The 21,491-nt window shown below is 37.1% G+C and overlaps 1 protein-coding gene across 2 annotated transcripts in view; it reads left to right on the forward strand.

Annotated features, from left to right (window-relative positions):
• Positions 1-21,491, forward strand: part of PAX2 (paired box 2) — a 176,492-nt gene that overhangs the window by 104,661 nt on the left and 50,340 nt on the right. The gene's annotated exons all lie outside the window — the stretch shown is intronic.

The raw sequence follows: 21,491 nt of genomic DNA on the forward strand, positions 1-21,491 counted from the left end.
CACCAGAAAACATAACAGAAAATTAATGGCTTCTGCTGTCATTTTGATGCAGTCATTTGCAACCCAGCTTTTCTCACTGAAGACTTCATCAATGGAAGCAGTTTCTTTAAACAAGTATAGTTAAGAACTGAAAGCAAAGTAATTTCCTTCTGTATGTCCTTTGAGTAAACAAAATATTTTGTAGATTTTTTGAGACAATATAAAATAAACTATAAAATTTTATAGTCAACATTAATGATGCAGGAGGCAGCTCTTATAGGACAAATATTACCTAGAGGCATAGCACATAGAATAATAGAGTTGGAAGGGACCTTGGAGATCTTCTAGTCCAATTGCCTGCTCCAGCAGGAGACCCTATATCATTTCAGATAAATGGTTGTCTATCTCTTTTTGAAAGCTTCCAGTGATGGAGCACCCACAACTTCTGAAGGCAAGCTATTCCATTGGTTGATTGCTCTCACCATTACGAAATTTCTAGGTTGCTTTTCTCCTTGGTTAGTTTTCAACCATTGTTTCTTATCTTGCCTTTTGGTGCTTTGGAAATCAATTTCATCCCCTCGTCTTTGTAGAAGCACCTCAAATATTGGAATATTGCTATCATGCCATCCCAATCCTTCTTTTCATACTGAATTCTTGTAACCATTCTTCATATATTTTTGCCTCCAGCCCCCTAATCATTTTTATTGCTCTTCTCTGCACTCTTTCCAAAATCTCAACATCTTTTTTGTATTATGGTGACAGAACTGGATGCAATATTGTGAAGTGGTACTAGAACTTCATGTGATCTTGATTCTATCCCTCTATTAATGTAGCCTAGGACTGCCATTGGCTGTTTTGGCTGCTGTCCCACTGCTTCAAAATTTCTTATTTGGTTTTAGCAGGTATTATTTATTTGCTTGCCAGCAGACACAGATGGGAGAGGTATGACTGGAATTTGTTTAGAGTAATTAGTATGGAGACCAAGATCATGCTAGAAGGTTATTAGTAAATGAAGGAGTTTTCTCATAAGAATTATCTGGTGCTTAATTGGGGAATGTGACTTCCACTGTCAGGGGGAAGGTAGGTTTCTATACTTTTAATTTACTGTTCTGGAACCAAAACGCCACAGCAATTTTTCTTCTCAATAAGTGCTGGAATGCTTAGCCCAATAAGTTATGCATTAGAGATTGGAATGTCTCCAGTGTGTTTACACCCATAGTGTATTGGCTCATATTTAAATGATTATCCACTAGGACTCTAAGATCCTTCTCACAGTTACTGGCATTAAGCCAAGTTTCACCTACTGTATACTTATAAAGTTGTGTTTTTTTTCTTGCCTAAATGTAAAACCTTAGTTTTATCTACATTGAATTTCATTTTGTTAGATAGGGCCCAGTGTATGTCTGCCAAGATCTTTTTGGATCTTGAGCGTGTCTTCTGAGGTGTTAGCTATTCATGCCAGCTTAATATCGTCCACAAATTTGATGAGTTCCTCTTCAATTCCCTCGTCTAGATTGTTTATGAAGATATTGAAGAGTATTGGGCCTAAAATGGAACCTTGGGGTATCCCACTGCGTCCTTCCTTCCTTGTGGATATAGTTCTGTTGAGGACTACATGTTGAGTACAATTTGTCAGCCAGTTGCACACCCACCTGGTGGTGGTGCTGTCTATCCCACATTTTACTAGCTTGCCAAGAAATAGGTTGTGGTCTACTTTATCAAATGCTTTACTGACATCTAAGTATACTATGTCCACAGTATTTTGCTGATCTACTAATTTGGTCACGTCATCAAAAAATGAAATAAGATTTGTTTGACATGATCTGTTTTTCATGAAGCCATGTTGGCTACTGGTTATAACCTTGTTTGCTTCTAGGTGTTCACATATTTGTTGCTTGATTGTCTTTTTCAAGATCTTTCCAGGTATTGATATCAGGCTGATTGTTCTGTAACTTCCTGGATCTGTTTTTCCCCCTTTTTTGAAGATGGGGACCACAACAGCTCTTTTCCAGTCCGCAAGTACTTCCTCGTTGATCCAAGAAGTTTGAAAGTATGTTTCAATGGTTCTGAAATCAAGACTGCCAGTTCCTTCAGAACTCTGGGATGTAGTCTATCAGGCCTGGGTGATTTGAATCTATCCAGAGGTGACAGGTGTTCTCTTACATTATTTTTGCATATTTTAATTTGGATTCCTAACCTGTCATTAATTGTTCTGTTTTTGGTAATTAGAGTAGTGTTTTCTTTTTCGTGAAGACAAATGTGAAGCATGAATTAAGCAGTTCTGCTTTCTCTCTACTATCTCTTACTGCTTTGCTGTCTTCTCCCATTAGTGAACCAATTGTTTCTTCAACTTTTCTCTTGTTTTTTATGTGATGAAAGAAACTTTTTAAAATTATTTTTGACATTTGTTGCCAATTTTACTTCATTCAAAGCCTTAACTTTTGTAACTTCATCTGTGCAGGTTCAAGCTATCTGTTGGCGTTTGCCTTAGTTACGTGTCCTTCTTTCCATTTTTTGTACTTGTCCTTTTTTTCTCTCATGTGGTCTGAGAGTTCTTTGTGCAACCATGCTAGTTTTTTCTTGGTTTTCTTGTTTTTCTTTTTTAGTGGTATTGAACTATCCATTGAAATTTAAATTCATTCCTAGTATCCCAATGGTCCCTAATCATCTGTTTACTTATGCTGAGTTGCCAATCCCATTATTATTATCTTGGTTTGTTGCATAGTCAGCCAGATGTTCGAACTGAATTTGGCATTTTTATCCATGTATTGGGTCCTGCCAAAAGACAGATTATTATTATTTAGATTTTGTGGCCTCCAACTCCAAAATGACTCTGGCTTATGGTTTAAAATAGAAAAACAAAAGAAAATCTAAATGTCCATATATCACCAACATGGCTCCACAGGTATGGTTCTCCAAGGTCTGGGAGAACAAGCCAAATTGTAGGCTTGCAGAGTATCTGGGATATCATTCAAAGAGCAGGCATGTTTCCTGGGCTCCAATAGATGGTGCTGTTTGATTGAAGGGACTGTTTTTATCAGTTATTCTGTTAGCTTCACTGCTGGAGTGCTACAAAAAGATTCCCTTTCCTTAACGTGTCTATGCTTGTGGAGATGGCATAATGGATTCCTTGAGCTATGTATTTGTTCATTGTTTTCTCTACAGAGAATCCTTGACAACTTTTATTTATCATAGTTTGTAGAAATTTTCTGGCTGAGAGCGTTACTTTTGTTTGCTCCTTCTCCTGTTTTGTAATTGTTCAGCTATAGCCTTCCAGATTGGTCAATTCTTTTCAATTTTCATTTCCCCCCCCCCCCCCGTTTCATAACATTTTCAAACTCAACCCCATCCAAAAGAAAGAAACAATTTTAAATGCTTACAAAATATTGATAGCAATTTTCAGCTATCACATATGTATACATCCAGTTTGGTGCAGAGCAGAGGTCTTTAAATTTGAGGGTAAAATATCAGAGCAGAACCCATTCATAAGTAAGTTTTGTTTAATATATTTTATTTTAACAAAATATTACAATTAATGTTGCAATAATAAATTTCATACAATATAAACAGAAACTATCATGTGGAACTTCTGGGTGATTCTGAGAGAACCCTGGGGTTTCAAGGAACACAGTTTGAAGACTGCAAGGGTAGGCACCAGGTTAGAATCCAGAAAACCATGAGCTGAGTGACTTTGAGCTAGACGTTTCCCTCAATTCTAAGAAGAAGTAGGTGGCAAGCCATTTCTAAAAAATGCAGAGGACAGTCATCAATTCAAAACAATACAAAGGAACAACTGTCATGTTAAATACAGGTGAAACTCGAAAAATTAGAATATCATGCAAAAGTTCATTTATTTCAGTAATGCAACTTAAAAGGGGAAACTAATATATGAGATAGACTCATTACATGCAAAGCAAGATAGTTCAAGCTGTGATTTGTCACAATTGTGATGATTATGGCTTACAGCTCATGAAAACCCCAAATCCACAATCTCAGAAAATTAGAATATTACATGCAATCAATAAAACAAGGAGTGTACATAGAACAATATCGGATCTCTGAAAAGTATAAGCATGTGTATGTACTCAGTACTTGGTTTGGGCCCCTTTTGCAGCAATTACTGCCTCAATGTGGCGTGGCATGGAAGCTATCAGCCTGTGGCACTGCTGAGGTGTTATGGAAGACCAGGATGCTTCAATAGCGGCCTTCAGCTCTTCTGCATTGTTCGGTCTCATGTCTCTCATCTTTCTCTTGGCAATGCCCCACAGATTCTCTATGGGGTTCAGGTCAGGCGAGTTTGCTGGCCAATCAAGCACAGTAATCCCACGGTCATTGAACCAGGTTTTGGTGCTTTTGGCAGTGTGAGCAGGTGCCAAGTCCTGCTGGAAAATGAAGTCAGCATCCCCATAAAGCTCGTCTGCAGAAGGAAGCATGAAGTGCTCCAAAATCTCCTGGTAGACAGCTGTGTTGACCCTGGACTTAATGAAGCACAGTGGACCAACACCAGCAGATGACATGGTTCCCCAAATCAACACAGACTGTGGAAACTTCACACTGGACTTCAAGCATCTTGCAGTGTGTGCCTCTCCATTCTTCCTCTAGATTCTGGGTCCTTGGTTTCCAAATGAGATGCAAAAGTTGCTCTCATCAGAAAAGAGGACTTTGGACCACTGAGCAACAGACCAGGTCTGTTTTTCTTTAAGCCAGGTAAGACGCTTCTGACGTTTGTTGTGTGTGGTGGCTCTTGATGCATTGACTCCAGCCTCAGTCCACTCCTTGTGAAAGTCCCCAACACTTTTGAATGGCCTTTTCCTGACAATCCTCTCCAGGCTGCGGTCATCCCTGCTGCTTGTGCACCTTTTTCTTCCACACTTTCCCCTTCTACATAACTTTCTATTAATGTGCTTTGATACAGCACTTTGGGAACATCCAACTTCTTTTGCAATTACCTTTTGAGGCTTTCCCTCCTTACGGAGGGTGTCAATGATGGTTTTCTGCACAACTGTCAGGTCAGCAGTCTTCCCCATGATTGTGATTCCTACTGAACCAGACTGAGAGACTGGCTAAAAGGCTAAAAGGCTCAGGAACCCTTTGCAGGTGTTATGTCTTAATTAGCTGATTAGAGTGGGACACTTTGAGCCTAGAATATTTTCACAATATTCTAATTTTCTGAGATTGTGGATTTGGGGTTTTCATGAGCTGTAAGCCATAATCATCACAATTATGACAAATCACGGCTTGAACTATCTTGCTTTGCATGTAATGAGTCTATCTCATATAGTAGTTTCCCCTTTTAAGTTGCATTACTGAAATAAATGAACTTTTGCATGATATTCTAATCTTTTGAGTTTCACCTGTATTTTTTTAAAAAAATACTACAATGATAAAATCTTATGCAAACTAAAAATATGAAAATAACCAATAGAAGGTACAGGAACGAAAAATAAAACAATAAAATAGAAAAGAAATAAGAATATAGTAAAAAATATATAAAGGAATGACTTTCCCCTTCATCATAAAAAGTGATGAACAATTTTAGTAACTTATCACATTCTATTAAAATGCAACACATGATCTCTTCCCATATCCAATCCCTTATCTATAAAAAAATCCTTAAAAACTCATAGTTTTAGAAAAGTCTACCAAAGATTATCAGATAACAATATATCTATCTTAACCTTGATTAAATAAACCAGTGTTTTTGCTGAACTAAATGAGGGGTTTTTTATCACAAGAAACATATTTAATGTTCCTGAAACTTTTGATTGGGTAATATTCCAAAATATTCTAATTTTTTTCTAATAAAGTCCTTCTCTATCACACTCACTAAGTTTCAGAGGCAAGGAGGCCATTGGGGTCAAACAATAGTTATTTTAAAAATATTTTTAATTCATTTTTTAAAATATTCTTAAATAGTTATTTTTAGTTATTTTTCCTATTGTGTTTTAAATGTAAGTACTGTGTTCAACTCTTTATATAAACGATCCCTTTTGTACAATCTTAAAGGTTTAAAATATAATAATTTAAAAGATGATGAAAAGTAATGATTTATGAACCAAACCTAACTTTTAAAAATTTATTACCAGTAATTTAAAAATAGAATTGGTTCATAGAAAAAAAATCAAAATTTTCTGCCCAATTATTTTTTTTTTGTGCGGGGGCGTTCTTGCTGCTCTCTGAGCTCAGTTGTTTTTGTGCATTACCAAATTAGGTAACTGTCTTCAATGATGGAAAAGCAACCAATTTCTACTGTAACAAAGAACTTGCTAAGATTTCAAGCATACCAAATAATAGCTTTTAAGTTGGACTCACATTGATTACATAGAAGTATTTCATTCCAACACATGAAAAGAAACAAATGCTTTAAGCCTAATAGCATTGGTGGAAATTGGGAAAAAATAAAACCACTACAATCATAACAGAAAGATCCTGGAGAGCAACCATTAGATGATCAGTTTAGGTAAAATTTCTGAATGAAAACAACATAGTTTTCAAAATATGTATCAGTTTCAATGCAAACATAAAAATAAAATATAATTGCATTTCTATTCTTAATTTTAACTATGCTGATTTCAAGATAACAATACCAAATGAAACCTAAGAAGCATAAAAGCAGCCATACAAAACCCCTCCATAATTAGCCTAATCCAACTAATAATATTTATCAATTATAGGTCAGGGATTATAATTACCAAACTATACTAAATTTATGTAAGTAACCCTATCATTAATATCAGCCTAATTATAGACATTTGCTCACTAATCTTTACACTACTTTGTGGCATGATCAATCCATTGTCTGATACACAGATGCTAATGTGCTTACTGACATATTTGTTACATATTTAGCTATTTTTCTCACTGTAATATTTATTCTTATAATTGCAAATAATGCATTTCAAAAAGAAATATGGGAGGGTACCTCAAAATGAATAGGAATTCTATCATTCCTATTGGCTGGTAGACACAGTAACTTCAGTCATAAAGCCTACATCTTACAGTAGTCCTCCTGGGCTAATAATAATAAATCTTTATTGATTAGCCCTTGGGCCATATCAAAATGCAAAGTTCCAGCAACAAATTGTTACTAAAATTTGATAAAAGCAATTTAAAATGGAATTTGATAAAATACAATTTAAAATGGAATTAGAATAAAATATGATTTAAAATGAAATGGGAATAAAATACAATCTAAAATGAAATTGTAATAGTGTACAATAAGATATAGATAAAATATGATAAAATTATATTTTGGAGTCACCCTTGCAATCAGTCCCACATATGCAGATCTCAACTGAATCATTTTGTTTAAGTACTGTTATTTTCAAGTTCTGGCCGGACATAAGATAAATTGTTTTGATATGGGGATCCCAATGGGTCATTCGTTTTGTATATAGACCAAGATACCTGTCTCTCACCTCTTATACAGGCAACAGTCAAACAGGATGTGAGCCAGGTCTTCTACCTCTGCCGCTCTGCAAATGCAGAGATGCTCATTGTAGGGTATAGCATAAAATCTCCCATATCTGACCATTGTGTCAAGTTGTTCGAATCTCGATCACATAAATATCTCCCTAAGATGTTTTGGCAGTTGTAACTTCAAATAACTCTCTACTTGAAAAGTACATTTGAATTTACTCAGCCATTTCAAGTTACCCACCTTACCAAGGATAGCTATATCATTTTGTGCTTCTATATCCTTAATTCTTTGGGCAACTCTTTTTTTGGGTTGTTCTCCTGTTACGCAAGAAACAGGAAGGCCACAGCTTCTTACAAAATTTGTTAGTTTGGTTATCCAGGAGATTTGTACCTCCTGGACTAACCATCATTGTTGTTATAAATTCAACATGGGATGTATTTTTTCCAATTAAAAATAACAGCATTCCGTGCGCCTTTGGCATCTAGTCATGCCGGCCACATGACCACGGAGACGTCCTTGGACAAGCACTGGCTCTTCGGTTTGAAACGGAGATGAGCACCAGCCCCTAGAGTTGGAAACAACTACCACGCATGTGTGGGGGAACCTTTACCTTTTTTAAAGAATAATCCAAACAGCAAATGATATAAATAAGGTCAATTTAAAAGAATAATAGGGAGTGTCTTTTCACACTTTATTTTTTTCTTAAAATGAGGAAAACAGGATCAGGCTTGCATTTGTAACTTTTTCATCATTGTGGTATTTTCAGTAAATATCAGAGAGACCTTAATTTTACAGGCTAGTTGTTGTTGTTTTTTGTTATTAAAATATACGGAAAACATCTGAACAAACACACAATATTCAGCAGTTCTTAGTTGGCCATGTCTTACATCAGTTGTAATTCTGATTTTGTCATGGAAAGATTCAAGAGAATTTATGTGGATTGAGTTTTGCCGCAGTTTGAATTAGAAGGTTTTTCCCTGGAAATTGAAAGATATGCTAATCCCATTTCTAAACTGAATGCTAAAGAACAAGTAAATTGCAAAAACATCCTCTAAGCCACCTTCTTAATAGTATGTCATTAGAAATTGACTGGGCTGGCATTTTTCTACATATTTATTTGCTAGATTTATATTCAGCTTTTCTTCTAGAAGCAAAAGGCAACATAAATAGCATTCTTCTTCCCACAGTTATCTGAAGTATTTAGGCTAAGAAGTCCAAAGTCAACCAATGATATATAAATTTAAATCTAGGGTTCCCCACTTCTATTCCAGTACATCACACTAACTGAAATAAAACCTGAATATAAAAAAGCAAGAACTTCTTCTATCTATCTTTTCTCTGGGGACCTGAAATGGATGGGTTGCCACTCAGTTATACTTCTTAAATTCTCTGTATTTTCTCTGGATAGCTCTGATTTGCAGCCTTTTAAAATAAGATTCAGGAAGATAATTTGTATAGTTTAATTTAACTTAGCATATCAATTTGTATTAATCTGTATTAATTTTTATATATACTGCCTGGCTTCAAATAACATTCACCAAACAGTCAAGCTGAGTTTACTGTACTGAGCCAAGTATATCTTAGCTAGAATGTTGTATGACCCCAGCATGATAAAGCTCATTTTTATGGCCCAAGATAAGACACATCTGTCATTTGACTTGCTATACACTGTGCCCCACATAGTCTGAGGGGGGCTCTGTTCAGAAAGCAAGTGCTATGCACTGGTGTTTCTTACTTATTCTTTTTGGGAAAGCTTCTGAGATAATGGTGACAAAGGTCTCTTTCTCCTGAGGTCAATTTGCAAGCTGCCTGAAGTTTGCATGGCTAGAATTGTTCAGCCTCTTGCTTGGCCTAAGGTGTGCTGAGTCTGCAGGGGGTACAACGGTCTACAGTATCTAGGCAAGCTGGAGGAGCTACTATGAATGACAAGCACAACGTATTGATTGTTTTCCAAACTCGGCCCAGCCGATAGAAGGTAATTAATGACTCCATTTGCCTCTGTATCAACAAGAACAATTGAGTTTGAAATGGGAACAACTGACAGTGATGTGAAAGCTCCCTGAGGGAGATATTGTGAAAAGCAGGTGACTGGCTTCTGCCTGGGGACACACACAGGAACATATCCAAGGAGGAGAGGGCAAAAGGAAGAAGGCAAGAGCTGAGGCAGACTGAAAGATCAGGCAATTTCAAAAATAGAAGATGATTTGATGTGATCACTGAAATAAAGGGTACCCTTATATTCCCCCAAAAAAGTGGATGCCAACTTAGAAGATTCATTCATTAGTGAAGATTTTAGCTGATAACGTGCTAGGCTAAGAGAGAGTTAACTACTTTATGGTTCAACATGCTTTCCAAATCAGCATGATTAGTTGGTAGGTTGGTTTCATGAACTAGCAAATGAGGTAATTTAGTAGTCCAGGTTTGCATGAACAAATCCTTGCTCTTTCCATTTGCTTGCTTTCTACCTGAATATCAGCTAGATGGGTAGACAGACAGATCTGTAAACCAAACCCCTATTGGTCAAAATCTCTTGCATGAGCTTTATTAAGTAACTGGACAGATTTATTGTGCATTTTTATCAACTCCTTTCTCTTTCTTAGTTTATCTTATTTACTTACATACACTAACACCACTGTCACAGAAACAAAAATAGTGGGCCAATGCAATGACACAGTTTTTTTCTCCCTATATCATTCTTTCCATTTCTCTATTTTTTAATCTACTGATATCAATGAACTGTTCTTTGTACTCACATCTACTTTTCACAGTGTCAATAATATTACATATGTTGTATATCATTGTATATTAGCATTTTACCTTTTGTCTTTTTAAGCAACACCCCTCTCCCCAATCAAAAGAGCTCTACTGACAGATGTGTGTCTCAACACTATTATTTATTATATAGAAATAATACACAAATGTACAGTATATAGCCACCACTCACTGCTTTGCTTTTGGATATCTAACAACTATAAATACACTTCTATCACCCCACCCTGAGGTTTTAGCCCCATTCACACCCTTTAGGGTATATATCTTAAATGATAGCAGCAAAGCCCCATGTTTCCTGAATAAGATTTAGGAAGGAGACAAAATTAGTTATTCCTGATTGCCATAAATTAACTCAAGCCACTTTCTGAATGATGGCTATAGCCTTGAAATGGAAAATTGTGCATCATTTGCTAAGCAGAAAAATCCATGTACTAGTCATTGCCATTAATTTTATTGCAGAATTAAAACAGTAGCATCCTAACACAGAATGTTACTTGATACAGAATCTGAATACATTTGCTCTTATACCTTAGTCTCATGGTCTTATGTTTGACCCTTCTTTTGATTTATTTATATTGCTGTCCTGTATATATTGACCCAGAGGTAAACCTGTGCAAGTATGTCATATGCAGGCTTATCTTTTCCTTGCTTCTTCTTTCATTGGTTTGCCATCTTTCTCTGTGTGAGGCCTGTCATCTTTGAAATCCAGAGTTTGTGCACATGCCAGCCATAATCCTAGAGCAGAACTATCAGTGGGATATGATTGAATTCCCTAACAGCTGAAAAATGTGGGATTAAATAGCGTATTATACACACAATGAGTTGAGACTTGATGTTTATTTCAAGTTCATCTTGCTAGTCTTCTGCCACAAGATCAGGCAATCAATAGGGGAGCAGTTATCATATATCACTTCTCTCCATCCTAGGGAGAGCACCATAATCTCTTGCAAATTTAGAGTGACAGTCTTGTCAAGATCTGCAGGAACCAGAATAAATGAAGGAAAAGGGAGCTTGCACTGGCTTGAGAAAGCTCAGATTTCTCTTACAAATTGAATCACTCTGTATAAATGGATATTTATGCACAGATATCAGTGTTATAAATAGTAAGGTAGTTAGTGGGAAATGTGTGTTAATTAATTCACAGTTCAGTTTGCAGTACCTAAAGTGAAGATCATTTAGATTTTAGTACAAAAAATTGAGAAGCTAAATTTCCATTATTGCATTATCTCCAGTACCATTTAAATTTTGATGGATTGGAAGATCAGGCAGAAACTGTTTTCACTCTTCCCAAAAGACTGGCACTGTCATATAATCATAAGGCTGGGAGGAACTTTGGAAGTCTTCTAGCCCAACCCTCTACCCTTAGCAGGAGACATTATTCTATCACAAACAAATGGTAGTTCGATCTTTTCTTGAAAACCTCCAGTGACGGAGACACTCTTAGGAGGGAAGCTGTTCTATTGGTAAATCATTCTCACTGTCAGGAAATTCCTTCTTAGTTCCATGTTGGAGCTTACTTTCATGACTTTCCACCCATTGGTTCTTGTTCTGCCTTCAGAACCTTTGGAGATTAAGTTGCCATCCACCTCTCTTTGGCAGTCCTTCATATACCGTAAGACCGCTATCATGTCACCCCTAATTCTTCTCTTCGTTAGGCTAGACATATCTAGTTCCCTTAACCATTCCTCATATGATTTATCCTGCAGTTTCCTGAGCATCTTAGCTGATATTTCTGCAGTCTTTCTAGGATCTCAAACATCTTTTTTTGTATCATGGTGATACAGTTGTATGCAATATTCCAAGTACTTCACTTCTCAGGATTTTTATGCTATGCCTCTGTTGATGTAGCCTACGTCTGTATCGACCTTTGTGATTGCTATAGCACACTGCTGGCTCATACTTAAGTGGTGGTCCACTAGGACACCTAAATCCCTCTGACAGTTGAGCCAGGTATAATTTATTCTATATCTGTGCATTTGATTTTTCTTGCTGTGGTTGCAGGACCTTACTTTTCCCACCACTGAATTGTATCTTATTGTCAATGCTGCTAAGATCGGATGTTCTTGCTTTGACAACATAGGGAGATGCAACCTTTTTTCTTTCTATGCTTTACTCTTAGAATGTGATGGGAGTTAATTAGACATAACAATTCTGGAGCTTTTGAAATAAAGAGATGATAAGAAATGGGTTGGAAACAGGAGGGAAAGCTTGCATTTCAAATTAATTGGAGAATGTGATTTATGACTGTAAATTAGGGGAGTGAATTGTGCTTGATACTATGTGTTTAGGGGAGGGGAATTCAGATTGCGGCTTCAACCATGTATGTGCTGTAGCTGTGCTTTTCTATTAAAGATTCTTTAAGGTAAACAATGCCTTGAAGTTCTTTGAAGAGTTTCATTTGTCGGAACCATGACACTTATTGGATAGGGCTCAATGCTCAGATCTGTCAAGATCCTTTTAAATCTTGAGTCTATCCTCCAAAGTGTTGGCAATTCCCCCCAACTTGATGTCATCTGCAAATCTGATGAGCTTTCCTTCTATTCCCTCATCTAGAAAATTTATGAAGATGTTGAAGAGCACTGGGCCCAAGATAGAACTTTAAGATTCCATTGAGAACTACAGATTGAGTACGATTGGTCAGCTAACTGCAAATCCATCTGGTAGTGGTACTGTTTATCCCATATTATTCTGTCTTATCAAGAAGTAGGCTGTGGCCTATTTTGCTAAATTACTTAAAGAAGCTTAAGTATACAGTATCCACAGTGTTTCCCTGATCAACAAATTTATTTATTTATTTATTTATTTATTTATTTATTTATTTATTTGTTTGTTTGTTTGTTTGTTTGTTTTATATACCGCCCTTCTCCCGGAGGACTCAGGGCGGTGTACAGAGCAATAAAGTAAGAATACAATAAAGCAATAAAGTGAGAAAATTTTAAAACCCAAATCCATCAGGCCAGGCCGGCTTGTTGGAATAGATAAGTTTTTAGATCACGCCGGAAGGAGCGAAGGTCGGGGGCCATCCGGATTTCAGCTGGTAAGTGGTTCCAAAGGATTGGCGCACCCACCGAGAATGCTCTCCCCCTGGGGGTCACCAGCCGACATTTTCTGACCGGTGGCACCCTGAGGAGGCCCTCTCTGTGGGAGCGCACAGGACGGAGGGATGTTGACGCTGGCAGTAGGTGCTCCCGTAGGTAATCAGGACCCATGCCATGTAGGGCTTTGTATGTCATCACTAGCACCTTGAATTTCACCCGGAAGGCAACTGGAAGCCAGTGCAGCTCACGGAGCAGAGGTGTAATATGGGAGTATCGGGAGACCCCCAAAAGCACTCGTGCAGCTGCACTCTGCACCAGCTGAAGCTTCCGAGTGGTTCTCAAGGGCAGCCCCATGTAAATTTAATCACTTTATCAAAAGTTAGTAGAGGTTTGTATGACATGGTCAGTTTTTAACAAAACCATGCTGGCGTCTGGTAATTGCTTTGTTCATTTCTAGATGCTCTCAAATCTGCTTGATTTTCTTTTCCAGGATTTTCTCAGTTATTGATGTCAAGATGGGGGCATGGTGGTGCAGTGACTTAAAGACACTGGATTTTTCAGCCAGAGATGGTCAGCGCTGTGGTAGTTCCAGCCCATTACACTATATGGTGGAGTGATCTCTTGTCATTTGCCTACCTAGTAGTTCAAAAGCATGTAAAATGCAAGTAGATAAATAGGTACCACTCCAGTGGGAAAAGCTAGCAGCATTTTATGCAGAAGTGTGAGGTGAGATTGACAGACAGATTGACATATGTTTTTTCCATATAAGCCCTCTCATAATTTTATATTTCTTAATAAATAAGTAAAAAAGTAGAAAGAGAAAAGAAAAGAGGAGAGAGACAAAAAAAGAAAAAGAAAAGAAAAAGAAGAAAGAAAAGGGAAAAAAGAAAAAAAAACACAAAAATAACATACAACTTAAAATATGTATCTCTCCTAATTTAATATGTATTTATTCCCTCAATTTCTTATACTTTTTTACCATAGCTAGGAAAGTATTTAATCTATTTAAACTTTAAGCATTCCATTCAATAGTTCTAATCATCTAATCCTTTAACTTTCATTCAAACACATTTAATGCTTTTCTTATCGTCACATTTAAATAACTAAAACATTTGCTTTGTTTAAATCATTTCAACTTTTTTTAAACAGAAAGAAGAAAAAAACATATTAATTAAGAAAAAAAAAAGAAAAAAATCATCCCTCTAAGAGTAATATACTTCAGAGTTTTTCCATTTCTTTAGCCATATTCAAACAAATGTTTCAGTATTCTCTCTGGTAAGTTCTATCATCTATTTTCTTGATTTCCATTTTAGTCTTTTTTATCTGACCATTGCCTTTCTTAATCAGTATGTTTTGCTGCATCATTTGTTTCCCTGTAAAGATTTTTTTCTCATTCTTTTCCTTATCTTCAAAGCTGTTTAGACATGTTGAAATATTTCCCATTTGGATTAAATCATGATTTTTTTATTTTATACGGTTCCATCTTTAAGTCTCTATCCTCAGAATTATGTTCAGTCATCTCTACTGTATTTTCCTGGGAAATTTCTTGGAGTGAAATTAAGTTGGAAATAAATTGATTCATGCTCTCAAGGTTATTCTGCATTTCTTTGTAGTTTAAAGTCATTGTCCTTTTAAATTGTTGCTGCTTATTGTATGTTTCCTTTTGTGAAGTATTCATTGCTTCAGCTTTGTTACTCTCACTTTGTTTACACAGCTGCATTTTCTAAAAACTTTGAGGGTCAGAGAAAAAAGAATCTTCACTCACCAGCAGGTGTCAGTGTTTGCTCATTTTTCAGGTCTTTCTAGTCTTTTTTTCTTTCTCTAAAGGGTAAGTTTTGCCGCTTCCGATAACCAAAAGGAGGGAGCAGCATCCCCCTCCCCCTTTCCTTCTTCGGTGATCTCTTATTTTGGAGACTTTCTTCTTCAGAAAGGATAGAGAAAATCAATATTCTTACTCAGATTCAAACATGCTGTTTTAAATCCGCTTAATTTAAAAGCTTATGACTTCTGTTGTCTCCAACTATGGCTGAACATGCAGTTAGTCAGCCTGTTGCTTTCTGGGAGGCTTCTCCTGGACCATTCGGAGAGACCGCCATCTCTCCTAAGTCCCTGGGATTTCCTTCCTTCATTCCACCCCTTCAGGGTGGGTTCTGGCCTCTTAAGGTCCCCAACAAAAAGAAATTCCAGCTGAAGAGTTCAGCATTCCGAATCTTCAGACTGCTCGCTGGAAAACAGGACGTCTTTTTGTCCAGTTGTATTCTTGTTCTTTTTTTTTCTCTCAGAGGGTTCTTTATGCAGCCATGCTGGTTTCATCTGAGGTGTCTTCCCCCACCCTCCTTTCTCTGTGGTATCTTACGTTTTAGAGTTTCCAACATTATTTTTTTCTTTTAGGATTTCCACATGGAATGTTTTCTAATCTCTCTCTTAGTTTGTTGACGTTAGCTCTCTTAAAGTCTAAAACGCCAGTTTAACTTTTTCATAACATGTTGAATTTTAAATATAAGATGATTTTATGTGAGAAAAGCTTGCACATGAGGTGTTGATTGGCACATGAACATTTTGTCAGATAGCTAAGGCACTTTGGCAGTTTGTGTAGGCAATCCATCATAATGCTGAATTATCTCACTACTAAATTCAGGAATGAATCTGATTTTCAGAATTGTTACTACCAGTGGAGAAAGGGAAACGTCATGTAAAGTCCTGTCTCAGCTGTCTCCTCAGGAAAGCATGACTCTTGAAACAAGCGTTATTTCAAAAGGATCTTTTACTGAAGGAAAGTGATTGCAGAGAGGTCAAGTGGAATCTGAAGTTCCCATGTGAAATGTTAAGCTAAATTTTCCACTATTCAAAACCCACTCCTATGCCCCAGTTCATCAGTAGCCAATCCACTGGTGTGAAGATGTTGTGAGAACTCTGAGTCGAAAAGGTGATAACGAGTTATTTTCTGGTGCCACGACCTTGCTAGTAGGCAGGAGTTAGCCGGAAAGGAGTCAAACCAGATGGCCCTGAGGGTTCAATCCCTCTTCTCCAATTACCATGTAGATACATCAAAGTGAAAGTAGAAACATCCTCAATCCCCAAATCGTACTCCCCCCTCCTTCCAGAATGGCAGCATTCTGGTAGGGACCTGACATGCTGCCCCCTTAAAAGAAGAGGGAACAAGAAAATAATGATTACATATTTAATTAGGTTTATCTTGGTAGTGGTCATGGATGCATTTAAGCAGTCTAGGGGCTTTAACATGTTACTTTTGTACCCATTCATTCTGAACCCCAGTGGATTTTTTTCCAGGCCACTAAATATTGAGTGGGCCCTCTGTGCTTGCATTTGTCAAGGATATCTTTGAGTTCAAAGTGTTGTTCCCTTCTACCATAAGTGGTTTGGGAATTGGAGGGGGTGCTGCCCATAGTGGTGAAACCACCTCTGATTTAGGAGACTGCAGTGGAAAATGGTGTGGACTTTTTGCAGCAACTTTGGCAATTCTAATTCCACTGTAACTGAGTTATAATTCATTTTATGGGGAAAGGTCCTATGTATTTTGGGCCTAACTTTTTTGAGGGTTGTAAGGATTGTAGGAATCATGTGGATAGGTACACGTTCCATGCGCCTTTGGCGTCTAGTCATGCCGGCCACATGACCACGGAGATGTCCTCAGACAAGTGCTGGCTCTTTGGCTTTGAAACGGAGATGAGCACCGGCCCCTAGAGTTGGAAACGACTAGCAAACATGTGCGGCGGAACCTTTACCTTTACTTTTAGGCAGGCTTGAAATTAATATGATGGAATTTAACCAAAAGAATTATAGAGTTCTATACCTGGGTAGGAAAACTGGAAAACACAAGTGTAGGCTGGCCATGGCTTGGCTGAAATGTATATGTAAAGGAGCCAGGTGTCTTGGAAAGAACAAGTTAAATACTGTATGAGCCAGGAGTGTGATATGCAAAAAAAGTAAATTATATTCTAGGGTACATTAACAAGTGCATAACAGCCAGGTGACAGAAATAAATTGTTCCACTCTCTCCAGAAATATCAATTCTACTTTAAATACCAAATTCTTGCACCACAGTTCAAAAAGGACAGTGACAAATTTGGGCAAATTTAAAAAAAGGGGACAGGATGGTGAGGGATCTGGAAACCTATATTTCTAAAGGATGGGTAAACTATTTAAGTATGTTTAGCTTAACAAAGAGGCAACTGAGATATTACATAAGTTTTTTTAATATCTGAAGGATTGTTACATAGAAAACAGAATGGACTCATTCTTGATTGTCCTAGAACAAAGAAGTTAAAATTACAAGCAAGTATATTCATCCACTGTCCAGGAAATTGATACAGTAATGGGACCCAGGTAAATTGGATGAGGTGCCCAATGGGTGCTGGACTGTTTCCATCAGTTAAGGGACACTGGACTAAGCTGCCAGTAGAATATCAATCAAAGCAGCCCACATCCTAAAACTACTATGAGCTAAGGGAGAAATGCAACTTTAAACAATTAAGCACAATTTATGCTTGTTTCAATGATGGGCTGAAGAGTAGATGAAAACAACTGTATGGAAGTAAAGCAGAAAAATTGATAATGGGGCATATACATACTGTTGTTCAATGCAAGCAGGGAAAGGCTCAGAGCAGGAAAGCAGGCAGCACCACCAAAGGGAAGAATAGCAAGACAGGAAGACACAGGAAAAGTTACCCAAAATGAAATTTTTCAGCTATTTCCACTCTGATCCTTGGTCCAATTTTTCCATCTTGTAAAAAGAAAGTATCTGGATGCTGGAAGAGCAACCTGGGGCACTGTTCAGAAAAAAAATCCTACAGAAATATATGATTCAGCAGTTATGGCAGAAAAACTGTTCAGTGGTTCTCACAGGATTTGTCCCTGGGATAAAGGTTTCATTTATCCAGTGAGCTGAAGTTTGTATCCTTGAGCTTTAGATTTAGTAGAACTCTTGGATTTTGCACATTTTGAATCAGTGATCACAGCAAACAGCTTCCCCCTCCCTCTCTCCCCTTCCATATGAGTGTTGGAAAAGGAAAAAAAAGAGAAGACTGCAGGCTTGTACTAATCAATATGTAATATTGTCTATGGTCTTATGGTATTAGGTTACTGTATATAATGCAGTATTGATTATATCATATTGCATAACCACATATAAACAGTAATGTAGAATAGCCAGGAAGATCAAGACAGAGTAGTAAAGTTGAGGGATATATAATCTCCATCCCAAGAATTTCCTTTGGTTATAATAGAAAAAAACAATCTGCTCTTTATAGGAGAAGATGGATATTACCTTCATAATGCAATTAGCTTCTTCTACCTCTCAGGTTAAAGTCAGGACTTAACTTTTAAATCTCTGGATTCCAGCTACATAATGGGCACAGCAAGAATATGCTGTAGACACTTAATATTTTAAATGAGAATCCCCAAACCTTGCAAGAAGAATGTGCCCAAATTGAACATAATAATAATCAAACAACTTCTAAAAGAATTGATCCCTTAGAACATAGGTGTCAAACTCGCCATGTCATGTGACGTGTTGTGACATATCACAACATTTTTTGCATTTCTGGAGCTGGGGTGGGTGCGGCTTCTGCATGATGCAACAGGCCAGCAGCTCGACACCCCTGCCTTAAAAGAAGAAAAGAGATGGAAACATGTCACTCATAGAAAAAAACACAAACCTAAAACAAAACCCCTGTCCAACCCAACCCACTCTGATGCAGCCCCACTAGTGCTGAGCAATTGATTTCATAGACTGTCTGTGGAAGAAAACATACACCTAGAAAAGATGTATCATCAAGCATCCTCAAAATAGTAGCAACATCAAGTGCTTATATGATAGAGAGAAAAATACTCCAAAACTCCCTAGGAAAAAAAGGCGAGTGTTGGTGATAGGAGATTCAATTCTCAAGGGAATAGAATCAGCCATCTACAGTATAGATCAGTCAATCCAGAGAGGTATGTTGTCTCCCTGGAGCAAAAATCAAAGATGTGGCTGAGAACCTAATCAAAATAATAAAACCCACAGATTACTACACTTTTCTATACTACACGTAGGGACTGATGAGACAAAAATGGACCTGAAAACAATATTGAGTGGTTATGAACAGCTAGGCAAGAAGATCAAGGAGTTAGATGCACATATAGTTTTTTCATCTGTACTGCCAACAAAAGGTCAACATGCAGTAAGAGAACAAAGGATTCTAGAAGTGAACCATTGGCTAAAGGGTTTGTGTCACCAAAATAACTTTGGATTCCTGCACCTCCTCCATGAAGGACATTTGGCAAGGGACGAGCTGCACCTCACAAAGACTGGGAAGTATGTTTTTGGAAAATGCCTAGCTCAACCTATTAGGAGGGCTTTAAACTAAAACTGAGAGGGGAGGGTGAGCAATCTTTAGGATCTCCAGGACCAAAATTACAAGCAAAACCTCTAGAAAACAAATCAATTAATGAGGTAAGGAGGGATGGGATGGAAGACAAAATCAAACACCAAATAGGAGACATAGAAAGCATACCCACAGTCAGACATAAAGATCTCAAATGCCTATATTCAAATGTTCAAAGTTTGGGGAACAAACAGGATGAACTAGAATTATTAATACATGGAGGTATATATGACACAATTGAAATTACTGAAACTTGGTGGGATGAAACCCATGACTGGAACATACAGATAGAAGGATACAAACTGTTAAAAAAATAGACCCCCAGAAAGAGGAGGTGGAATTGCACTATACACTAGTAGCCAAAATTGTGAAAACCTTTTGGGAAAAGTTTATTTTTGAAGTTTGATGGTTAATAGCAGTTTTTTTGGAAGTAATACCATAAAATTATATATCAATGGAAAGATAATTTAATCAAGAATGTAATGCAACAAAGTTTGTTCAATTATCTGTACTGTATTCTATGAAAAGCTATAGCCAAATAACCAGAAAAAGAAAGCACAACTTGCTTAAGTTGATATCAGGTAACTTTCCTTCATCTGATTATAGCCAATGAGCATGAGTTTAGAGAGCCAATCAGGTGTCATCTTGTTTTGGCAATGAGCCAATCAGATCACAGTAGGATTCAGTTATTGATGTCATGTATTGAAGCGGAGAGGATGACATTTGTCAGTATGTTATGTGATCGCTATCAAGTTGGTTGGTGTTTTTTTCTTTCATTTAGTGAGCTTGTAAAATGTAATAAAATTTAAGTAATAGTGCATAGAGTTAACTGGTTGCCCAGAAAGTGATGTAAAATAGTATTATTAAGTGAACAAAGCTACAGTTATAAAGAAATTAGAAGAAAAATTGGTGGAAACTTAACCAAAGGTGGCATTTCTACTGTACACTTTTCCCAAAAGGTTTCCACAATTTTGGTCACTACTGTATGTAAAAGACTACTATATTGCTACAGAAATGCATAAGATCAAAGAAGAAAACCTCCTAGAATGAATATGGGTCAATTTAAAAAAATGATATTGCCATAGGTATATATACTACAGACCACCCAATGAAGCAGAAAAAAGTGCTTTTTGTTAAACAATTAAAAATATATGTAAGAAACACACTACAATAGTAATGGGGGACTTCAATTACCCTGACATCAACTGGAAAACTAATTCTGCACCAAATGATAAATCGAACAGATTCCTGACCAACCTAGATGACAACTTTGTTGTCCAAAAGGTAGAGGAGGGAACTAGAAAGACAGCCATACTGGACTTAATTCTCACAAACAGAGAAGTGATAGAGGAAGTTGAAACTGCAGGAACCTTGAGTGAGAGTGACTATGTCACACTGGAATTCAATATAATGCAAATAGAAGCAATAGAAAACAATGATACCAGAGCCTTAGATTTTAAAGGAGGTGATTTTAACAAACTTTGAGAGAGCTTGGGAAAGATTCCTTGAAGGAAAATCCTAAAGGGGAAAACGTCAAGAAGCTTGGGAAACTCTGAAATGTGATCATAAAACCCCAATCCAGCACAATACCACTGAAAAACAAAAAACCTAGAAGAAACCAGCATGGCTGCACAATTTATCTCTCTGACAAATTCAAAGACAAAAAGGACAAGTACAAAAAATGGAAAGAGGGAGACATAACTAAGGCAGAATGTCAGCAGTTAGCCAGAATCTGCAAAGATGAAGTCAGGAAAGCAAAGACTCAGAATGAACATAGACTTGCAACAAAAGTCAAAGATAATTTTTAAAAAGTTTCTTTCAACATCAACTAAAGAGAGAAGATGGCAAGGAAGTAACAGGCAGCAGAGAGAAAGCAGAGCTGCTTAACTCATTTTT

Source organism: Vipera berus (genome assembly GCF_964194415.1).
Source record: "Vipera berus genome assembly, chromosome: 5".
NCBI lineage: Eukaryota > Metazoa > Chordata > Lepidosauria > Squamata > Viperidae > Vipera > Vipera berus.